The 25,758-nt window shown below is 34.7% G+C and overlaps 1 protein-coding gene across 1 annotated transcript in view; it reads left to right on the forward strand.

Moving 5' to 3' along the window:
• Positions 1-14,737: 14,737 nt before the first annotated feature.
• Cdh19 (cadherin 19) overlaps positions 14,738-25,758 on the forward strand; it is a 49,183-nt gene continuing 38,162 nt past the window's right edge. Inside the window, exon 1 of the mRNA XM_090353552.1 lies at positions 14,738-14,827. The gene's annotated coding sequence lies outside the window, so the exon portion shown is untranslated. The remainder of the gene's footprint in view (positions 14,828-25,758) is intronic.

Here is a 25,758-nt window from a genome sequence, read left to right on the forward strand (position 1 = left end):
ACTATCACTGTGAACAATCTGGATTTAGAAATGCCAGTCTTCAGTGTACAAAACCATAATACTTTGCATTATAAATACATCCAAACTTCAGAGGTTAATTCTTTAGTAAAGGAAATATAAATCTATATGAGTATTATACATATTTATATTCCAAAAGTTAGTTATTATACAATTCATATGTAAGTAAGAGAGGTTTTGAGGCATCTTGAATTTAATTCCACATACTTTTTTTATACGTTTAAAACTATCAGGCTTTTTCTTTCCTGATTATACTCATATATAACATTTTCAGTTGGGTGCCAGTGACTCATGCCTGTAATCCTAGCTACTCAGGAGGCTGAGATCTGAGGATCACAGCTCAAAGGCAGCCCAGGTAAAAAAAGTTTGTGAGACTCTTATCTCCCAATAAGCTTCTCAGAAAAAGCCAGAAGAGGCATTATTGCTCAACTGGTAGAGTGCTAGGCTTGAACACAAAGAGGCTCAGGGACAGTGTCCAAAGTCTGAGTTCAAGCCCCAAGTCTGGAAAAAGAAAAATATATGTATATATACACATATATGCATAAGTATATATAATCTCCCATATGGAAACTATTTATACTAAAACCATCTCTTTAAACATCTTTTTTGTAAGTGTAAAGAACAGTTTTAATTATTTTCCTATGTAACTCATCCATTCTAAAAAATACAGGAAAGTGATCTGTGTTTTACTTGGAATGATCTGTAAGTTTTATATTGCGTTTATAAAATCAACTCTTTCACCTCTATTTAAATTGAGAATGTAACAGCCTCACTAAATAGGGTGTATATAATACCCATTGAACATAAAGAACTTCTGTTTATCCAATATTGGATTAAACAGTACAACGATACATCTCTGACCACAAATACTCATCAGTGTATCTGAACAGCCGGAGGCTCATAGCAAGTGGATGCTTCAAGTGTCTGTCTTGTCAAATCTGAGAAACTTGTCTCAGGAAAATTAAGACTTAGCTTCTCATTAGTTGATGTATACTAAATAACTGCAGTAACTACTCCTTACCTGAAATTAACAATACAATGAATGCATTTATTTTCCCTTCATTTATAGTCTTAGCTTTCTGAAAGGAAAATTATCTTGGCCTTTTAACACCAAAGAAATATGGTAAGCTCCATGTTAATAAACTCATCGCTGAAAAACTTTAAAAATAGCTTAGGTAAAGAAGCAAGTAATTAAAATAAATCTCTATTAGAGAAATATATACATCCTGGTTGGAAAAGATCCAAGACAAAAGAAAAAAATCCAGCATCATTTGCTTCCCCAGGTGAATTTTTCAACATCAGTTTATATACAACCAATGGTTCCCTATGTAGACTCTTTTGCAGAAGTCTGAAAAGCAGCAAACACTACTATTCATTATAGGTGATCAGTGAGCTATTGCTACCAGTCAGTGGAATTTTAATTATTTCTAATGCATCTTAATTTTTTCTCTTTCAAAAATGTTTCCTCTTCTCTTTCAGACCAGCCTTAATTGATTAAGAACAGGATTCAAATTCGAGTAGCTTAGGCTATTTATTAGGATTGTCTGATATGATTAGTCGGATATGATTTTGTTGTCCTGTTTTGCTGAAGCCCTCAAAATGTGAGAGATTGTGACATTATCATGCACGTAGGTGGAAATGGAGGATCAGCGCAGTCTTTGTTTTCCTGAATCTGTCTGGCAAACACCAATTCACTTAATGACAGTGTCTGCACTGCTAAATTGAGTTGCAGAGTTTGCATAAAGCAGAGTCCCAGTAACTTTGTGGGAAGAAAAAATAATGTTTGTTTTCTAAAAAATGAAAGCCTTTGATTATGTCTAAGATGCAGCCTAATTTAGTCTGTTCTTACAGATACATGTACAATAATTATTCACTTAATGTGGTAAAAGCATGTTGACCTACAACTACAATTTCATACTAATTTGGTGATTGTTCTAAGGTTGAGCATAACTTTTTATCCAGATTATTCTTCTGTAATTATAATTGCATACAGAAAAAATGTCAACAGAGGACCTATAGTTTGCAGTCAATATTATGGAAGAAATAGTCATAGGCAATGGAAAATTCACTATAAAAAACAGGAAAAGCAGAATGTATTTGTAAATTCCTGCAAATAAGCCCCTTACTTATACCCATAGAATTTTACAAAAATATCACAGTAATACATTTTGTATGTGCTTTCCTCAATGATAATTTTGTTCTTAGGGACAGAAATTACTTAGCCTATTTTGCATTTAAGACTGTTTCCCAGTGAGCAGCAATCAGTGAAACAATTGTTTTCTTGTAAAAAAAATAACATACATACCAAGAGAGCACAGAACAACAACAAAAAAACTGCAGCTGGCTTTGTACATATCAATTTTATTGGTAAAGGGAGCAACTACTATTCATTGATTTAGGTGAGAAATATTTTTGCCACAGATTTTCTTCAAAATGTCCTCCTTGATATTTTTCTAAGAAATGTACTGAAATAGAGGGTGGGAAAGGGGAAACAAGCATTTGGACCTAAATCAATCTTTACAAGCAAGTCTTTTCCTAAGCATAGGTTTATTATTTATGCTACAGAGGTAATAGAAAATTTACTTCAGATGAGTCAGGCAGTTCTGAGCATGAAGTTGAATTTTAGTATACCAAGAGACTTACTAGTATTTTAAATTTAGTGATTTTGTTCTGGAAATCCATATGCAGAGTAATGCTTCTGTTGACCAGATATTTAACTTTAAAAACTTCAAATGACTTTTTATGTTTTCATAATATTTAATATGTGTGTCAAGCTGAGACTTACTATGGTATATTGTTATGTGTATGGGACTGTCTCATATTCCATTTATTTTTCATCAACTCACTTTCAACCTATGTCTACATGAGTGAAAAATGTATTGTAATTCTCAAATATTTGATATGGTTTCCCAAAGGTCAACTGTCTTGATAAGCTTGAAGAGTTACTTTACAGGTAATATTAGCTTGGAATCTTAAAATTATGCCTAAGATATTTGAATATTCACTGTGTTGTGTTGGTACTCATTGCTCCACTATTAAACATATAAAAGTGGTATCATAGCTTATTATACAGAATTTCATGTATACATCTTGTAATCTTTCATATTTTTGATGTTTCACTGAATATGCAGGAAATTATTATCCATGTCATCCAACTAAGTAAAATGTTTCTTGATCAGCTACAAAAGTCAAGAGCAAAAATTATGTGCAATAAACATAGATATTCATTCACATATGGGGAAACAGTATATCTCAATGAAATATCAGTCATTTTAATCTGGAGTGCAGGTTAAGTTGACAAAGGACCATTGATTCAAGAGACAGTGGTTTTGACAATCCTTACTAGCAAACAAAATTACAATAAGTATATGACTTCAATGTCAGTAAAAGTATAGATTGAAAAGTTTCCTTAGAAGTAGAAGAAGCTCAGAATTGACTGTTTAGGAAGACACACGTACTTCAGAGTTCTCAAGGAAAATATAAACATTTTCATGTACTTAATTTAATCAACTCTCCTGACTTTCGGTTCACTCTTCAAGCAATCTTTAAGAAAAGGCCCATTTCTTCATAGTTTCAAAACCAAAATAAAGTAGGAGCAATGGGAAAAAACAGCCTTTATTATGCCATTTCTGTGTTACTAGAAAGATAAAAAGGAATGTTTTGTCTGTTGACCAGCTAGAGATTGGGATGAAAGTAATCAGTAGTAATCACAGAGAGAAAATACAGGAGACCTGCTTGCTGAAAGCATGCAGGAAATATTCTGTTTGAGGTAGAGAGGAATATGGTGCACTAGATTTATTATTGGCTAAGAGCATATGACTCATGAACGATAAAGCAGCACAGGAGTATCTCAGACCTAGGAAGCAGGAGGCTGATATATGAGGATCATGGTTGGAAGTCAATTCTGGAGGATATATTAGCAAGGCTCATATCTCTAGTTATTGGGAAGAAGAAGAGGTGGAGATATAGTTCAAGTGGAAAAGTCCCAGTCTATACAGAAAAAAAGAAAAATAAATAAGAAGCTGAATAATAGTTCGAGCTGCAGCTCTGGGCAAATATAAACAAACAATCAAATAATAGAAAAATAGATAATATCAGCAATTGACAAGATTTAAAGTCACAAGGTCTGAATCTCTAAATATTACAAGTAAGTGATAGCAATTCTTTTTCATTAATTCCAGTTTCTTGTAAAGATGATGTACAGAGAGGCTAGGATTACAGGTAATGAGTGCATTCCTTTTACTGCGGTCATTGTGAGAGCTGGAAAAATCTTCCCACTTAGCTGCTATGCAAGGAGTCTCATTCACTCAGTGCCTGGGATCTATGATCCACCCACAGGTTTGTGCTCATTCTTGATTTGCCAGGATCCTTATATTGAGCAAAGATATCCAGGTTGTAAGGATATTCAAGGAATTAACTTCAGTGCATGCTTTAACCAAAGGGTGGATTTACAGAAATTGTCCCATGAACCCCTTGCTGGAAAGAAGAGGAAAAATCCTGGGCTTGGGAATCACAGGGGTATTATTTCTCTACAAAATAATTTCCGTATGAAATCTTGTGGAGTTTAACACCTTCAATACTGATAATTTGCATCATAACCTCTCTAAGTGAAATAAATGAATTAAATAAGTAAATAATTATTTGTTAATCATATGATTATGAATCTAATAACCTCTGTAATTAGAGGGAAAGTCCTTTATATGAAGGATAAATATTCATAATAATCATGTGTGAATGCTAAAATTGACTGTCAAAATTATGATCTTGATTATAGAATTCTGAGTATAAATAATAAAATTAGTAAGTGCTGAAGGAGTTGAGGCCCTGGATTATTGATAATGATAGCCTCTCCAGATTATTTTTCCCATGTGAAATGCATGCACTATGTGCATTTAATAAGGGGAAATTTGAGTTGATACTTAGATATTTAGGTAAGTTTGGATTTCCCTTGAACAATGAAAAATTAAATACATATAACATCATTACACTCACAAGGAAAATAGTTCTAATTTTGAAATAAATCAAGGACACCCTTTCAGAGACAGATCTATTAGGGAAAGAAGAATAAATCAGCCTGAAAAGAACTATGGGTATCACAAGTTAGCATACTAAGTGTTGATTGCATAGGTTCAATTTATATTGATTGTCTAGTTTATGGAATGGAATCTTTAATTTTAGTAATTTTCAATGGTTAGTTCCATTTGGAGTGATTTTAGGGAACAGCATCCGGCTTTTGGAATGGTCTAGTTCAACCCTCACAACAGAATGAACCAATGAAAATTCCTGCCAGCATCCTCCAAATTAATTGACCTGAAAGTTTGAATGCCTGCCTCGTCATGGACAGAAACCTTGGTGAGTCCTCTGGGAACCTTTCTTCTTTCACTTGGAAGTCAGAATGGCTTGTCTGTTTCCTTTCACTTGTTTACTTTTAATGGATTGAATTGTGCAGGCTGTGTTAGTCTTCTCCTTTTTATACATTTGAACTTCAAAAAAGTATAAAAGATTCACACTAAATTCTGACTGATTTCTTGCTCAGGCAATACATTTTCCTCTGATTCTGCTTCATGATTTCTTTTTTTTTTCCTACAAAAGTTGGTGTGTTAATATTGTGTTTTAAATTGTTACTTTTGGGTGGATTTAAGTGATGCAGGTAATTATTATTCTCAGTTCCTTAACCCTGCTAAAATATCATCCTATGACCTTTTAGTGGGAAAAGTTTTATTACCAAGAGGAAAATATATACTTAAAATCTCTGCTTCAGTCACTCTGAAATAATTTCAAATAGTTTTAATAAGTAAATATATCCCCTACTTTTATAATCAAAATACTTGATTATAATGTTTCTCTGTAAACAAAAGTGATTAGGTATAGATTTATCCTTCAAAACTCAGGACTCAAATCTTTTATGTATGAAGAAATAGTTCATTACATAAATTTCTAATTAGGCATTTGAAAAATAAATTAATTCAAAACTGTGATTTCTTTCATTTTTCTTAGCTTCAATTTTTTGACCTCAAGAGCCAAAATGATTCTCACACATTAGGCAAGCATTCTGTTGCTTTTCTTGTTGTTGTTCCCTTTGTTATTTTTTTCTTAGTATTTATAATTGTGACTTATGCGAACCTGAGAAACACTCATTTTCAATTTCTATAAATAAAATAATGTAGACCTATATCATGATAAAATAATAGGTTTATATTAGCACCAGCATCCTAGCTGTCCAAGGCCAGAAATATTAAGCATTTAGTATAGAATTACTTCCAAGAATTTACACATTCAAGCCCAACCCCTCAGTACCAGAAGATGAGCATGTATTTTGGAAGAGTCTTTAAGAGGAAATTACAGTGAAGTTAAAACAAAAACAGGAGAAGGGGTATCAATGTGTGTGAAGTAATGCTCCATCTCTTGGTGAACATAACTGTAACCTCTCTATCCATTACAATAAAAAATAAAAAAGGAAGACACAGGTGATGGTTTTACTATGAGAACAACAGGAAGTTGCCCCTGGGTATTGATCTAGTACAGTGATAACAATAATAATATTTAATAATACTAGATTATTGGTTTTATATACCAATATTTTGTCATAATCTCAATGAAGAAGGACCTGGAAAGTAGTTATCTCACCAAAATAGTTTTAATTTCTAATATGAAACAAATATTTATGTTTTCTGTATGATTTAAATGAAATGTTCATTTTTATTTGACTTTGTTCTAGCTTTTCCAAAGGTGTGTTGCATCAGTAATACAAAAAGTTAAAGGTCTACCTTGAGGTAAAATAATCACAGTACCTCCCTATGTGCTGCATCTATTGTGGAAATCAACATGAGTTTGAACATACACATTATCAAGTGAGCAATATTTTTTCAGAGAACGCTTGTTTGGGGCAGAGGGAATCATAATTATCAGTGCTTGCTAATGTTATACAGAAAAGTTGTACACAAGCAAATTTTGGTTCGTTTTGTTATTTACTTATTTATTTAATTTTATATGTTATGTCTTCTAGGGAAATCCTCTCATATAAGGCAGGGACAAGGCGATCCAGTGCTAGCAACATGTGTAGTTGTCTTAAGCCAGATAGCTATCAGATGGGAAAGAACTAGATTTTGTATTGTTAAGTACAAACAAGTCTGTATTAAATGAGAGGGAAATCTATTCCAAAATGTAAGCTAGAGTGAATGCGTACTTTCTTAAGAAAGAAAATTTCTGGTGCCTTAAAATCAAGGAGAAAGAAAGAAAGGGTATCAATGTATGTGAATTAATGCACGTCCTATCTGGCAAATATCATGTAACCCTTCTATTAATTACAATAAAAAATATATGAGAAAAATAGTAAAGGGAATGCAGGGAGTGTGATCATTGAATCAAGTACAGTGCATACAAGTGGAAATGGAACAAAGAAATATGACCCTTATAATTAATATTACCTAATAAAAATTATAAAGATACCTATATTTTGACCTACTCTGTACATAGAGATAGAAAATCCATGGCTTGACGCCAGGCCAGATAAAAATGTTAACAAGAGAGTAGCCCAGGTGAAAATAGCAACACATTAATAACTACAGCAGAAAGTGTCCTTTAAGAGTTAGGGTGCTTTTCTACCAAGGTACAACACCTGATTTAATAGCCCTGAATTAAAACATTGGTATTACTCCTTACTATCCCCCAAATAATAATAATAATAATAATAATAATAATAATAATAATAATAATAGACCAACAGAACAATGGTAGCTTTTAAGGGGAAATTGCGACAATTTCTTCAGAGTCCTCCCAGTTATTTTGTTTTCTGTTTGAACCACATTAACACTTAATGGTTGCAGGTGATACTTTTTAGAGGAAGGTATTAGACTCCTATATTCATGCTGTGATGCATCAAATGTGAATTGGGGATTATAATTTGGAAGAGTAGATGTATATGGAACAATCTTGATGCACCAGTCATTCAGTGCACCATGCCTGGACAGAAACGAAAGCCTGAACACAGCTTTGAGGAGAATGAACCAGACGTCTAGCAGAGCTTCAGTTACTTTCAGTTCCAAGTGCAGAAGGAATTAATGGTCACTTCTAAGTATTTTGTTGTTATTCTGTAAATTGGAGATAGATCTTCTATTGCATAATTGACAAAGAAAATGATTTGAACTAAAAATGCATGCTCTTTATCCATCTACCTTTTACTTCTCACTACTTAATACTATTCTAAACAAACTTCCATGTTAGTAGAATGCAATTATAGAGATGAGCTTCATATTTGAATTTGAATTCTGATTGTACTAAATCCTATCCTAGTGAGTAGCAACCTTTAAACCCTAACATGACAGCTACAAATATAGACAGAATATATCTGCATACAGAAAAAAATCTAACTATATATCTATGTATCTCTATATTCTCTATTAAAGATAGAGGTAGAATACACATAAACATATATAGAAACACCTTATAAAGAAAATGCATGGCCTGGGAATTTGGTCTAGTGGCACTTGCCTAGCATTCATGAAGACCCAGGATTGATTCCATTGTATCACCACACAGAAAAAGGCAGAAGTGGTGCTGTGGTAGAGTGCTAGCAACATGAAAGCCCAAGGATAGTGCTCAGGCCCTGAGTTTAAGCCCCAGGACTAGTAAAAAATAAAAATAAAATTTATATAGAAATAAATGTATCAAAATTGTGTATTTATATATAGATATTTTAATTTTATGAACATGTTATGATTTAATAAGACAAAGAAGGAACTATTTGAGGGCTTTAAAAAATGCTTACTTTAAGAAGGTCCAATGTAGAAAAGATGGGATTTCAGGTAACAAATTTCAATAGTTCTAATAGTAGTAGTTAGTGATAGTCAAAAAAATAAATTACTGAAAGCACAAACAAAGGACATATACCAGAACCAACAAGCTACCCTTTAGGCTATTTTATCTCTTTATATATGCATCACCTCTCTCCATTTTTCACTTGGTTTGAAATTACCTCTGGTTACAGCCAACATAAAATAATAATTATGCTACACAGAATCCGTTGCAGCTAACTCATTAAATTTTTTCTCTTACTGTCATAAGGTTTCTAAGATTATATATGAATGTCCTTTATGTTTCAGAAATCATGTACTTCAAATTCCTATGATAAAGATGTAGAGTATCTTATATCACTCACAACAATTCCAGTTGGTTTATGCTAACATACCTAGTTGCAGTTGCTTTACAGTTCACGTGAAGTAGTACATATGAGCATCTTGATTAAAAGGCAGGGTTTAAAGGAAGGGCTGGAATTTGCCTGGTTCTTGACTCTCTACTTCTGCCTGCCAAGGTGAGCCTGAACTCTATTAGCCAGACTTGTCTGTAGTTCCTCATTACATTTATGTTCCTTAATCATTAGATTTGAAAAACAAATTGATGGTTCTTCAGGGCACTGATGAATTATAATATTTTAATTTATTTTCTTATTTAGACTAGCTCACAATCCTGATATCTAAAACATCGAACTAGTCGCTCTGCCCGTTCACAGATGACATTTGTACATTTCCCCAATTTCTATGAAAGTTGCTATTTACTTACCAGAATTTTCTGTGCAGTGATGAGAATCTATTTTTGCCTCAGAAATTTCCCACGCAAACTATGTCTATTCCTCTATGAGAAGCCCTTAAATACAATTGGTGTCATAGCTCTCACTCTCCTAAGGACAGGGTGTGCTTCTATGCAATGTGGGCTTCTCCCTCCTTTCCTCCTTCCCTCCCTTCTTTCTTCCTCCCTCCTCTCTCTCTTTCTATCTCTCTCTTTCTTCATCCACCATTTCTTTCTTTCTTTCTTTGTTTCTTTCTTTGTTTCTTTCTTTCTTTCTTACTTTCAATCTTTAACTAGTTATATGCAAATGTTGCCATATATCAAAGGGGCTTATGAATAAATATCTTAACATCAGCAACCCTCCTTACCTCTCCCTTCCTTCACTCCTAACTTTTTAAAATATACATTAGACTCCAGTGTTTTATTTTGTTGAATTTTGGCTTTGACTTTCTAAGGAATTTCAATATTTGAATTTCCCCTTGAATCTATCATGTTTCAGTTCATACACTGTCCCCCTCTTACAGTGATGCTACATTCCCTGTTCAGGTATTTCAAATATCAGGTGCTGATATTTGAAATCATAGCTACTTGTTAGGTTAAGATTGGAAGGCTTTGTAGTGTGAGGCCATTCCATTTACAAAAGTTCAAGTGATTCCTTTTCAAAGAAGATTTAGAAGTGATGGTAGGTGCCAGTTACCTTGGCACATTCGAAAAGACTAAACACAGGCAGCTCAGGTACATCACCAAGCAAGAAGCCAGACCCTATTTTAAAAGTAACCAGTGATAATTATGGTTAAGACCTGGCTCAGGGACAAGCATATATGCCTAGCAAGTATGTAGTCCTGAGTTCAAACGACAGAAAGAAAGAAGAAAGGAAAGAAAAGAAGGAAGGAAGAAAGAGAGGGAGAGAGAACGGAGGAAGGAAGGAAGGGAGGGAGGGAGGAAAGGAGGGAGGGAGGGAGGGAGGGAAGGAAGGAAAATACTACTTGTGCTTTTCTTTGGTCAAACATCAGTAGGAATAATTACTAATTTTGATGACTTCCTCTAGTGAAGCAATACAGTGCTTGGCTCTCTTTTATTTTAGTCTGTTGAAACATATGTTTAAACATAGTATTTTCAGTAAAATACAATCCATTTGATCACCTTATAAAGTGGTTTTCGAAGAGATTTTTCCACTTAACAAAAATCACAAACGACTGCTAATGGTATTTTTACATAAAAATATTTTTAAACTATCCATTTAAAAATTTAACTTTACTGTCAGAAAAATGCATAGAGGTTTTAGATGTATAGAGGTTTTAGGTAGTGAGAACATTAATTCTAGAATACTGTCAACCTTTCTCATTTTTCTCTCATTTTTTCCCTCATTTTCCTCCCCCCATCAACTCTCAACGGTTTGTTTATTTAGATTTTAAAATGTAAAGAGGAAAAAATACCTCTTAGTTCTGATCCTAAGTAAAATTGCTCTTTAGAATTTACTAATGGTCTAGACAATCATAGAAATCTGACATTCTTCTTCCTGCTGAATGAATTCCTCCTCCATCTCTTAAGCAGTATTTAGTTTTAAACTGCAACCCCTTGGCTGCACTGGAGCCCCAACCCAATCCCAACTTTTCAAAACAATTTTTTCAACACTATCCTGATGTCTCTCTATTCTCCTGAATCCATTCTCCAAGAATTGTCCATTAACCATTACATGTCCTAATCTGCACAAATAATCAGAATGTTCAGTTGTATATTTACGTAGGCTCTGTATGTGTGTGTGTGTGTATCTGTGTAGTCTACTGTAAATACAGATTTTGTTCTTAATTTGACAGGAGAATTTAAAGAAGCTAAGATTCCTATACCTGATTTTCTGAGTTTTGAGGAAAGAAGCCTAGCCCTGTCACTATATCTTTTCATAACATAGGTTAAATAATGAGCCCTGGTGGATTTATTGCATGATCCCAAGCAGTAAGTAAATAAAGCCTGTTATGTTCACTTTTCAGTTGTTTGGTTCACCATGCTTATACCTCATTGGAGAACAAGTAGGAATCATACAGCAGTGAATACTGAAATTCAAGGATAAACTTCTTACCACGTAAACTCATTAAGTTACTATTTATATAAACAGTAAAACAAATAGCTACCCTGAAACTGATTTTGTATGTGCTAACACCTCTGTGTTCACAAATTGGTAACAATAAAGTTATCATATCCTGTGTTTAGGTGTATCTGTGGCTTGAAATCAGGACCTGGATGCTGTCTCTGAGGTTTTTTGCTCAAGGCTAGCACTTTTCCACTTTAGTGCTAGCTCCACATCTGGGTGGTTAATTGGAGATAAAGTCTCTTAAGGACATTCCTGTCTGCGCTGGCCTTAAACTCAGACCTTTCTCTTCAGTCTGTGGGGATCCAGTCCTAAGCATTTGGCCCCTGGGTGGTTAAAGTTTATCATAGTTTTTTCTTGGTTTATTTTTGTTTTCTTAACAAATGCTCAAGAGAAGATTGCAAAAAACAACCCAAATTACAATTGAGGGGCAAAAATAAAAGAAATGTACTTGAAAACTTGATTAGGTCAGAAAAATGTGTAACCAAGGCATGTGCCAAGTTGAGAAGTGCAAAAAAGCAAGTATTTGAGATAATAAGTAAATGAACTATTCCATTAGACTTTAAGGCTATTCTCAACAATTCTACGTGGATGTGTTACCAAGTTTTACAGCTATGTGGGCTAATTAGGGGAATGTCTATTTAGATAATCACAAGTTTTAATTTCTGATTGCATTTTTTTTCTGGTGGTGATGAATTGTTGCATCAGTGGTATTTTTTTGTGTCTATGTAAATACAGACAAAGCCTGATGCTGAGTGACTAATAATTTAAATGTATGTTCCAATGTTTTAATCCATCTACAGAGCAAAAGGGTTGATTTGCAATTTCAATGTGAATAAACATCGTTAGCCTTACTCATAAAATTAGGTTTGTTTTATTTACCTTTCAAACTTTGAGAACATTAGTATTCATCATTTTTGAGCTTTGTATTTCCCTTGAAGGAATGACTAAGAACATTGACCATTTATGTATTAAAGTATACAGGATTCTATCCTATTACCTGAGAGGGGAAGCACTTGAGAGAAAACAACAGAGTTGTGGTGAGCAGTCAAGCGTGTATGTCGTCAAGCGTGGCTATGTCTCAGTGGTAAGGATGGGGCTTTTGAAATGCTGGACTTATTCCTTGGTTTCTGAAACCAGGGTGATTCACTGAGACACACAGCAAAGTTATTTTGCTAACATGAAAAGTCAGGTTAATTTAAGGATCTTGCTGAGTAAATTCATGAGCCAAAGCATGTTATGAAAGGGTCTGTTTAAAATAGTTTCATGGCCAGGCTCTGGTGACTCATTCACATAATCCTAGTTTCTCAAGAGGTGGAGATTTGAAGATTGCAGTTTGAAGCCCGCCTTGGCCTGAACTTCTCTAACCAACCACCTAAAAACCAGCAATGAAGTTGTGCCTCAAAGTGGTAGAGCACTAGCTTTGAGCAAAAATCTCCACACCCAGGCCCTGAGTTCAAGACTCCAGGACTGACCCCCCTCCAAAAAAATTCCCTTAGCCCTTCCTTCAAGTGTTTAAAATTGATTAGCAATAATAATGACCCCATTTGAGCAGGGATGGGGCAACAACAAGTGTCACAACAAGTGTTGACACTGGGGAGGTATGAATACCGGCCACACAGAAGGAGGCTGTTTAGTGCGTGTGCACAGCTAGACTTGCATGCAGGAGAGGCCTCACCAGTATCAGGGGCTGAAACAGTAGCCCTTCCTTTAATGCAGGTAATATTTAAACGGCCATGGGATTTGGTGAAACCTTTAGTAGGAAAAGAGGACACTCTTAAGGTAAGGTTTATATTGGATACTATACACAGCACACACACACACACACACACACACACACACACACACACACACACACACACACACAATTTGTTTTACTTACCTATCCATAATCAGAGAAACTGGCTGAAGACCGGGGAGAGGTAGAGATGCATTATATTGCTCATTTAAATTACATGGAGTAATAAAATACACATGGGTCACTTGTGAAAAGTATAATAATATTCCAAAGAAAATAAATAGGAAATGAATGAATAGGTCAAAATTATATATCATGAGTGTTTATGAAAGATGTCAGTGGACAGAGAATATTAGTTATGCTTCTTGATACAGTGGTATCTGATAATTTTAGGAAAATAGAAACTAATAAAATTTATTTGCTATTCACTTAAATATGAAATAAGTCAGTCATTAAATAATGTCTCCCAGAACTATTAACTGAAATCTAATCTCTTTTCCATTATTTTCCCCTGAATATAATAAAAATGGCTTACATATAGTCCCATTTATATTGTTGAAATTACATACTTTATCCTTACAATAATTGCATATTTGAGGTTTAAAATAATGATTTAAATGAATTCATTATGGTTTAAAGTATTTATTATATTTTAACCTATCTCTGATTTGATTCAAAAACATTTCCCTAAAGACAGCTTCAAGGAAACAGTAAAATATTGTATCTTTTATAAGAAAAAGTAAATATTTTATAACTAAATGCATATATGACTATGAATAAAGTAAATATAGTTGTATATTTTATAAATTATGAAAATATAGGTTAGTATAATTTATCACTGCTCACTCATTTTATTTGATCTTGCATATAAATAACTGAATTAAAAACAAGTTTAAAGCTTAGACATAAAGATAATTTCTCCCTTTACAGACTTCTATGCTTGATTAAACTGGTAATTTGTGGGACTATGCTCTTTCCGTGGCAAAATTTTCTTACATAACTTTCTTCCTTGCTAATAATTTTCCTCAAGCTAATAAGTACTTTTATTTTTGCTTGTTGTTTAGGGGGAAAGAAAGGACAAAAGAAAAAAAAAGAGGTAATTAGCTCATAGTACTGGCTTAACTGACCGCATTTAAATCCTAGACTATGAGTGAACCTCAGAGTGCCCTTATGATATTTTTGCACAAAGGCTCAGTGTTCTGTACTCTACTCAGAGAAGCGAAAATAGCATTCAGTAAGCAGTGACAAACTGACCGTGTTGTACTCAAAGCACAATGTCTGCACTCAGAGAAATGTGGCCAGAGCTTGTTCAGAATTCCCTGAAGCTCACTGAAGAACTGTCTTCCCTCCTCTTTCTTGTGACTCTCACCAAAGTTGGAAGTTCAGTTTCTTCAGAAGCCGGGAGCTAGCAGCTAAGCAAGGTAAGAAGACTGTGATAACTGCTCCTGCTTTGCATTATGTGAAGAAATTTCATGGTAATGAGATAGGACCACGAAGAAGTTGAGAAAAGATGGTTAAGTTGTACTTTATAAGAAAATCATTCTTTAAAAAAATAAACTGCAGATGATTGGGAGGGGTGAGAGGGAAACGGAGACAAAAACATGAGAAGGGATATCTATGTCTGGGAAGTAATGTACCTACTACCTGGTGAACGTAACTGTAACCCTTCTATACAATACCGCAACAGTAAAAATAAAGCACAACTGGAAACTGAATTGAGATTCCTCTGAGAAAAGTGTTTGTGAGAACAAGTCTGTCACCAAATAACAATGAAGGAAAAATATGTTTTATGATAATATTAAAGACATTTAGAACTTATGTTTGTGGGATTAATGGATCGTGGTTATACTGTTTTCTTGCCGCAGGATTTTTTTTTTTACTTTTTATCACGTGTACACTTCCGTCTTCTCAAGCCCTATGAAACTGTGTTATTTTGAACTGTGATTAAAATTACTTAGAGAAGCAATATTAATTTCATAATAAATATTATTCCTAATAGGATTTTCAACATACTTAACACTAAGCATTTAAAATAATCTATTTTATATTGGCCTGAAAATATCTTACTCTTCTTATAATATGGTTTTTGACCATCAAGCTTCCTATTTTCATAAAAAATTCTTAGCATGTTAAATAATTAAAATAAATGAAAATAGATACATAGGTACATGTATATAAATTATATACAACAAAAAAGAAAATTCATCAAATATAAATGAGTCAAAACAGTAAGTTAAGAAAAATCCAAAATCTGATATGTATGCAACGTTGTTTCAATCTTCATTTGATTTATTTAATTAAATGATTTATTATTTTAAAACCATATTTCAAACAAAGTTTGCTGCAAATTCTGAGACCATTAAGGTAGGAAATAAAAATTCCATGAAATGCTCAGCCATAAAAGTAGTCATAGAGGACAGAAACTGTATTCATTTCATAAAATTTTTTAGCTCTAGGAATTTATTCCTTTTAAGTTTGTATATCCTCAAGGAAAATTGAAGTTAGATTAAACAATTTATGATTCAATAAGATTGTATAAGTATGTATATAGGATGTATCTACAACATAAAGTAAGGCTTACATAACACTGCATATTATTGCTATCTATCTATGAACTTAACATATTTTTGTCTTCCCACATGTATATTTCACTCTGATATAATAGAGACCCAAATAGAGAGAAGTGTAATCTCCACTCTTTGCCCAATAAGCATCTCTGGTAGAAATCTTTGGGGCCATCATTTCTTAAAGGGATGTGTGTAAGGGAGGGGAATAATTGATTTGAATACAGGAGTAACATGGATGGAAATATAACAATAAATTCTCATCCCACCCCTGTGTAACTCAAACTAATTACAAACAAAAAAGTTTCTGCTATGAGAAAATAGTTTCCAGATTTGACAAATACAAATCTGGTTAAAGTATTACTTTGCCAAATTGGCCAGAAGGCTATTTGACTCTCAATAAGAAGTGAAACAGAACACACCTTTAGAGTGTGCCCACAGCTTCCTCCACCTCCCCCAGGGACCTCAGTTGGTGGCACTAAGAGCTGTCATGCACAAATTGCAGCAGATTAATTTCTTCTTCAAAAGTTTTATGCCCTCTTGAAAAGTCTGATAGAATCTACCAGGGTGACGTGGTTCTCACTTGACAGAGTGCTCTGGAATTAGTGAAGCATGAATTTTTTTAAAAAAAATCAGAATTTCTCATATGAATCACCCAGTGGGATCAGTCAGAGCCATCACAGTAAGTGTTAAGAGTGAAATAAAACTTTCCATTTTCAGAAACTCAACTTTGATATGGCAAATAAATTTGCCATACAGAGGGTCAGCAATACATACCCTCTCTGTACTTTCATTCTAAGACGTTACTGATAGAATTTGTACATTTGGCCTAGTGGTAGAGTGCTTGCCTAGCATGCACAAAGACCCGGGTTCAATTCCTCTGTACCACATACGTAGCAAAAAGCCAGAAGTGGTGCTGTGGCTAAAATGGTAGAGCCCTAGCCTTGAGAAAATCCAGGGACAGTGCTCAAGCCCTGAGCCCAAGCCCAGGACTGGAAAAAAAAAAAAAGAATTTGTACATTTGCAAGATACAGTAAATTGGGAATCATCTGAACGCATCAGATGTGCCTTGCAAGAAGCTAGCTATTTTTCTCTGTGTGAGAAATTTAGATGTGCCATTTCTGTAGGAAACGCACAAACTATGCATAAATTATAGAAGAGGAAAATATCACTATTTTGTACCTTAATATAAGATTATATCTAACTTTTCTAATGATTGCTATTTGCTATTTGTTTTATTCTTAAAAATCTTTAGTTGCAGGGCCGGGAGTTTGGCCTAGGGGTAGAGTGCTTGCCTAGCACATACAAAGACCCATATTTGATTCCTCGGTAACACATAAATAGAAAAAAGCCAGAAATGGTGCTGAGGCTCAAGTGGTAGAGCTCTGGCCTTGAGAAAGTCCAAGGACAGTGCTCAGGCCCTGAGTTCAAGCCCAGGACTGGCAAAAAAAAATCTTTAATGAAAGTCAATGACCTTCTTTGATTAAAAATATTATAGAATATACAGGTCAACATAAACCATAAATAGATCATCATGAAAGATAAAGGGAAATGGACAGAGATACATTTGTGGGAATATTGAATTCAGTGACGATACTTGTTTATAAGCAAATTATTGACAGTATTTGAAACCAGTCTTGATGGGGTGATACAGTGTAATCCTTTCTCCATGGAGACTGATAGAAAAGAACTAGAGAACAATGGCATTTTTTTAGTCAAATAAGAATGTATGTTTCAAAAGTAATATTCTCTTTGTAACTGCATATAGCGTTGTTCTCTCGCATTTCTGTTCTCTCATTAACCAGTGCCTGTACCATGCGACAAATGTACTGGCATATCAGTATTTGACTTCAAATTCACTAATAGTAAACAAGAATCTGTTTATGTATATGCATATACACTTACATAAGTCTGTATATTGGTTTATTGGTAGGTAATTCCAAATGCAGTTATATAGACATTGGACAATTTTAGGGATTGAAATTTTAATAACAGTTCATATTATTTTATGCAATGTATAATTGATAAAGTTACTCAATTATATGTATTTAAAGTTATATTGAATAGGTATGTGTTCATGTGCATACATGTGAACATTTTGGTCTAGTAAGATTTTAGAGAAACGTTAATAAAACAGCACTGAACTCATCCCATGACTTTTATGAGAATGTGTGGCAATTTTATTAATGCATATTGATTGCACCTACTACTGTGTTTCACTGTAATATCTTAACATATGTAACTGGCTGATTTTCAAGCTTTCATTCCCTTCTACTATCACTCTTGCCTCTCTTCTATTTTTCTCTTTCTAATTTCCAATAATATATCTTTTACTTTGATCTCCTCTTATTCCTACCCCCTGAGTTCCACAAGTAAGCCTAAAAGATATCTGTCGTCCTGAATATAGCTCATTTCATTTGACATGATGTGATCCACTTCCACCCTGTCCATGTGATTTTGCATGTCTGAATCATAGTCTGTTAGTATATGTGCCACTTTTGACATATCCTTCACTGGGGAACACTCAGGGAGATCCCATAATTTGGTGATCATGAAATGAATAGCGCCATGATATGATGGACCTGCTAGCATCACTGTATCTCCACCCACCAATTTTTGGGGACCATATGCCAATAAGAGATCGAGGTGTGGTTGGTCATATGATATCATGTTTCATTTTTCTGAGGAAATTTTGTGCATATTTCCATAAAGGCTGGGCTCAGTTACCCACCCATTAACTTTGTAAGAGTTCCTTTTCCACCTTAGCCCAGCCAGGATTTATTGTTGATGTATTGGTGATAGACATATTGACTTATTTGAGGTGAAATTTCAATGTGGAATTGACTTGAATTATTTATTTGTATTTTCATTTGAATATTTATAATTTATTATAATACTATTGACTATGGATTTGATTTTAGCTGTTGAGATTATATCATACTCTGAACATTGATTGGAATAGCTTGCATATTTTCTCTTCTTCCGAGACTGTCCTTTTCATCATTGTTTCTTTACTGTAAAGAATTTTTGCAATAGATAAAATTCCAGCGATCAGTTCTTTCTTTTGTTTTCTTTGCTTTTGGAATCCTGTTCCAAAAGTCTTTGCCTATGTTTATGTAACATGTTCACGTAAGCTTTTATCTTGTACTTACAAGGTTTCATGTACCACAGTAACTTTGTTTATCTATTTTGAGGTGAATTTTGTGTGACAAGAGAAATGAGATCTAGCCTCTTTTTTCTAGTTTTGGAAATCTAGCTTTCTCAACACCACTGTCATTATGCTTTTCCCAACTTTGGTTTGTGGAACCGGAATTGAGAATCATATTCACGTAGCTATGGGTTTTATTGCCAAGTCTTCTAGTCTATTCTATTAATCTACCTGTCTGATTTTGTGTCTGTGCCATGCCATTTCTGATCCTGTAGCTCTCTAGTAGTTTTTGAGTCAGGGATTATAACCATACTTCCAGCACTGCTGTTTTTGTTGAAGATTGGTTTATGTGGAGGTCCTTGAGCTTTCATATGACTTTGGAATTTATTCTTTCTGTTTCCGCAAAGGATGCTTGTAGAACACATCTAGAATTCTCCTAGCAGAGGATCACAATAGGTCAATAGCTATGTGCATATGACCATATAGGATAGTGCTAAGCAAAACACACTTGGGGATACAGAAACAAGAGCTTTACATCTTTCTGGTTGTTATTTTTAATGTACTATGTGAAGTTAGATCTTTTCTTCTTTGTTCTTCTTTTCCCCCTTATAGTTTAATTCCCTGTTGCCATTGTATCTGGTTTGGGTACCTGGTATATTTTCCATATGTTTGTTTATTCAAATTAGTGAAGGGAAGGGAAAAGCAAGAATATTAGACAGTGCACAAATGGTGAAGCAATGTAGCAGAAATACTCATGACAATATGTTGGAAATAAACTTAATAACTTGGGGGGGTTGGGGAGAGGGTATGTGGAAGAAAAACATGGGAAGGGGATACAATGTTCAAGTAGTAATGAGCTCACTACAATGTGAAAGTAGCTGCAACCCCTCTGTAATCACCCTAACAATAAAATTGAAAATAAGTAATAAGCCTTACTTTAGAGAGATGAAGTCTCTGCAAAATGCCTATAAAAGGTTTGTTGTAGTTCTTTGTCCTTATTAAGAAAGTTTTGACCTGTGCCAAGGAGATCTAGTGTATCTCTTATTTCTTCTTGTAAAGTTTTCAGTGTATGGGCTGTTACCTTGAGGTCTTTGATCCATTTGGGGTTAATCCTGGTGCAGGGTGACAAAGAAGGATTTAACTTTAGTTGTCTGCAGATCTTTAACCAGTTCTGCCAGCACAACTTGTTGAAGAGGCTGTCTTTCTTCCATTCTATTTTTTGGCTCCCTTATCAAAGATTAGGTGGCCATAGGTCTGTGGGTTAATATCTGCGTCCTCAGTTCTACTCCATTTGTCTTCAGGCCTGTTCTTGTGCCAGTACCAAGATGTTTGGATCACCTTAGCTCTGTAATAGAGTCTAAAGTTTGGTATTGAAATTCCTCTTGCGCTGATCTTTCTGCTAAGAATTGTTTTTGCGATACAGGGTCTTTTATTATTCCATCTGAAATTTTGGATTGCCTCTTCTGTTTCTTTAAAGAATGACATTGGAATATTGATGGGTATTGCGTTGGATTGGTAGATAGCGCACTTAGCAAGATTGTTATTTTCATGATGTTAATTCTTCCAATCCAGAAGCAAGGGAGGTTTTTCCATTTCCTCAGTTCTGCTTTAATTTCCTTTTTCAGGGCTTTAGAGATTTCATAAAAAATGTCCTTCACATTCTTAGCTAAGTTAATTCCTAGTTACTTTATTTTCTTTGAGGGTATTGCAAAAGGAGTTGCTTTACTGATTGTTGCCTCATTCCTCTCATTGCAGGCATAGAGGAAGGCAGTTGATTTTTGAGGGTTAATTTTAGACCCTGCTACTTTGCCAAAGTTTTTAATCAGCTCAAGCACTTAGGGAGTGGAGTCTCTTGGTTTCTTTAAATCCAGAATCATGTCATCTGCAAAGAGTGAAAGTGTCACTTCCTCTTTTCCTTTTTGGATCCCCTTTATGCTTGCTTCTTGCCTTATTGCTCAGAGAAAGTCTGGAAGAGTGGGATGCATTAAATGCAGAGCTTCTGTATGACAAAGGACATAGCTAGCAAATTAACTAGAGAGCCTACAGAGTGGGAGAAGGTCTTCACTAACCCTAAAATGGACAAGGGCCTCATATCTAAAATGTATCAACAGTTCAAAAAATTGAATCACTCCAAAACTAATCTCCAAAGAACAACCATCCCATTAAAAGATGGGCCAAAGACTTAAAGAGAATCTTCTCTGAGGAAAAAATAAGAATGGCCTATGGACACATGAAGAAATGCCATCTCTGGTCATAAAAGAAATGCAAATCAAAACAACCCTAAGATTCTACCTCACTCCAGTTAGAATGGCCATGATCAAGAAATCCAATAACAACAGATGCTGGAGGGGATGTGGCCAGGAGGGATCACTACTACACTGTTGGTGGGAGTGCAAACTCATTCAACCACTATGGAAAGCAGTATGGCAGTTCCTCAAAGACTAAACATAGAGCTCCCCTATGACCTGCAATTCCAGTACCTGGCATTTACCCAATCGTCCATAAACAAGGGCATACTAAATCCACTATTCATTGCAGCACTATTTACCATAGCAAAAATATGGAACCAACCCAGATGTCCCTCAGTTGATGAGTGGATCAACAAGATGTGGTATTTGTACACAATGGAATTCTATGCTGCTGTCAGAAAGAATGACATTGCCCCATTTGTTAGGAAATGGAAAGACTTAGAAAAAATTATATAAAATGAGGAAGCCAGACTCAAAGAACATAGGCTCAATGGTTTCCCTCATTTGTCATAATCAGTAGAAACCTTGGGCTCTCCTAGCCGAAATTTACAATAGAAAAAAACGTAGATACATAAGGTCATATAGAATGATCCTAAATGAAAAGACATCCAGGATATAGAAACAAAAGCCATATAATGAGTGATGGTTGTCCTTAATGTGCTATGTTACCTCTCATCTCTTTTGCTGTGCCTTAGTTATCTCATATTGTTACAGTATTTCACCTGGTTATGTGATATATTTTACATATGCGTTTTTGTTTATTTGAAATCAGACAGGGAAGGGGGGAAAGAAGATGAGGGTTGGAGGCTGGGGAAGGGAAGTGGGGACCAAGACATGAGAAAGTGTATCAAAGTATGTGAAGTAATGGTAATGCGCCTTCTATCTGGTGAATATAATGTAACCCTTCTTTTAATTACAATAAAAATATATGGAAAAAACCTTTACAGTTTTCCTTTAGTGAGGAATCATAAATGCATATGAAGCATCTTCTCTTAACAAATTAAAATTTTGTTTTGTTTTCCAGTGCTTTTTCACTGGAGATGTCCTCAGGTCTTGGCTTTTACATTCATCTCCTGGTTGGAGGTCCTGCTTACATTGTCTGGGCTGTGGGTGTGGCCTAGAACTACAGTCTCATCCTCCCATGTAGCTGGGCTCATTGGTGTGAGCCAATACATCCAGGTGGAAAGTCTTAACACCTATTTATTATGAAATTAATTCACTATTCTTTATATTAAGTTAATATTCCTTATGATTTCACTTTATGTTTTCATTTGACTTACATTCGTCTACATTGCTCCCAATAATTCAATACAATAGATAGATAGCTTTGGATTCAGCATAATCCATAGTGAAAGAGAACAGTATTTTTAATGTCTTGAAGCTACATATTCTTTCATAAAGTATTGGTGAGAAAATAAAAATTACTTTATTGAAAATTAAAATTGCAGTACAACAACTGAAACAAAATGATGTAACATATTAAATTTGAAAGTAGATGTGGAAATGAAATATAATACAAGAAGTAATATTGATTCCTGAAGATATATTACACAAAATATTTGAACAGTTTGATTTTATTTTTTTCAATTTCCTAAGTTTTTATTGTTGTTGCCAATTCTGATGCTAGAACTCAGGGCCTGTGCACTGTCCTTGGGCTTTCTCAAGGCTAGCTTCCAGCTTTTACTGTGTATGTGGTACAAGGATTGCAACCCTAGGATTTATGCTTGCCAGACATTCTATCACTCTAACAGCAGGCCATACTCCTGGCCCCTCTTTAACACTTTTTGTGTTCTCTCTGTTACTCTACTTAAGTTCACAGATAGGAATTTAAATACATTCACACCAATATGGAGAACCTTTTTGAAGCAAGTGTTGTGGTAATCCTAAAATATGTAGACTGTGAGGGATAGCCTGCAGACTCTGCTCAGTCATCCACCTTGCTGGAAGGGTAGTTGGTGTTGTTTCTGAGATTTAGAGAGATTGCAATTAGAATCTCTTTTTTTTCTTTTCTGTTCTTTTCTCTATAGAAAATCACTCAAGAGAAAAAGGGCAAGAGTCTGTAACTGCATTCTTATGCAAATAGCAGCATCTCTCATCCCCACTGAATGTTGTTTACTCCTGTCTTTGGCATGATTGCTTCCCTTGCTTCCCTCAAACATTCCAATCCTATTTTAAGAAGTTGGCAGAATATAATGAGTGATTGTTGTACTATGTTAACTCTCATTTCTTTTGCTCTCCCTTGGTTATCTCATATTGTTACAGTATTTCACCTTGTTATCTGCTATATTATATATATGTGTATTTGGTTATTTGAAATCAGATAGGGAGGGGGTGGAAACAAGATGAGGGGTGGGGTGGGGGAGGGAAATGGGGACCAAGACATGAGAAAGGGTATCAATGTTTGTGAAGTAATGTACCTTCTATCTGGAGACTATAATGTAATCCTTCTACTAATTACAATAAAAATATATGAAAAAATATGGGTTTTTAAAACACTTGTTCATTAATATGATAAGTTTTGCTCTGCAAACTTTTTTCCATATATTTTTATTGTGATTAATAGAAGGGTTATATCATATTCACCAGAGAGAAGGTGCATTACTTCACATACATTGATACCCTTTCTTGGTCCCCATTTCCCTCCTCCCACCCCCATCCCTTATCTTGTTTTTCCCCCATTCCCTATCCTGTTTCAAGTAACCAAATAAGCATATATACAATATAACAGATAACAAGGTAAAATACTGTAACAATACTATTTTACGAGATTTTTTAAATTATTAAAGCTTGGGAACTTCTTAAGTATTGCAAAATACAGATTTGGCATATATCATTTTGGCCAAGCCTTCACAATGGTTTTCTAAAGATGGGGCATTACATTAATTGCCATCTGCTTTACTCCAAGAGATTTCAGACTTAATGGCAATCAGTATTTCAGCTTTACAACAGCCTTCAAAATTCCATTATATATTTTTATAAGTTTTCACAGATGGAATAATTATCATTATGAAACCAGGAAGAGGTTATGGAAAGACAATTTCTAATTAGGTTCAATTTGAAATTGTGGAAGTATATAAATTATAATTTTTTTTTCATTCCCAAAGTCATGATTAGGCTCCATTGGAACTGAGATGGTTCCGAGTCATTGTAGGATTGCTTCGGATTGCTTCAGAGTTGTATACGTCCTGGTCCAAATATGAAGACATTTTCAGTAATAGTCACTTGTTCATGCTGAGAAAAATAAAAATGGCCTGCACATGCATTAAGCTAAATCTGCTGAAGTGATTGGTGAAGATGCATACATGCATATATTGTCTTCAAACTTGGATGAATATTTCATATTTAAGCTATAGAAACCCTGAGGCCTGAGGCCTCGACATTCACCTATCACTCATCTTTATACAATTTGTTAAAATAAACATAATGCATATATATATATATTTCATGACAAGCTAAATCAAAGTGAATCAAATCCTCTGATTAAGTCCACAGATTTCTGGAAGCACATTAATATTCTCAACTTATTTTTGCTTTTTGTGGGGCTTAAACTCAGGGCCGGAGCACTATCCTTGGACTTTTCTCAAGGCTAGCGGTCTATCCCTTGAGCCTAAGCACCACTTCCAGCTTTTTTCTATGTATGTGGTACCAAGAAATGGACCCCAGGCCTTGGTGCATGCTAAGCGTAACCACTAAGCCAAACTCTGGGCCCTAATATTTTTAACTTTTACATGAGATGACTTGAGGTGTCAGACCTGGAGCTTTGTACCCAATTAATAAGGTGGAGAGGAAACTTCACTGTTCAGTCCTCTGTAAACCACAGAGGCAATCTCAACTCCCCTGAACTGCCTTCAGAAGGTTTTGAATTCCAGACTGACAGAGAACAATCCTACAGATGTAGAGAGAAAACATGAAAACACATACTATTTCATATAAATTATCATACAGATATGTACTAATAGTGCATGTATGCATTGATAGTCATGTCAATGAATTTTATCTATTTGTAGTCCCTACTATCAAAGGTGATTTTTTTTTTTGGTCAGTCATGGGGTTTTAACTCTGGGCCTAGGTGTTGTGCTGAGGTCTTCAGTGCAAGGCTACCGCCCTACCCCTAAAGCTGTTTTTCTAATGGATAATTGGAGATAAGAGTCTCATAGACTTTAGTGTCCAGGCTGACTTTGAACTGTGATCCTCAGAACTCAGCCTCCTGAGTAGCTAGATTTACAGGTGGGAGCTACCATGTGCAGTTAATATTTTTTTCCCCTTAAAGTAGAAGAAGGTTGAATGTTTATTTCCATCCCTTCATCTAACAAGATGACTTTACATCACCAAATTTAGTGGCTAAATTATATACTGTTAATGCAAATTTTATTTAATTGATTTGTTTTCAA

This window comes from Megascapheus bottae, chromosome 19 (genome assembly GCF_031878675.1).
Source record: "Megascapheus bottae isolate mThoBot1 chromosome 19, mThoBot2.hap1, whole genome shotgun sequence".
Classification (NCBI taxonomy): domain Eukaryota; kingdom Metazoa; phylum Chordata; class Mammalia; order Rodentia; family Geomyidae; genus Megascapheus; species Megascapheus bottae.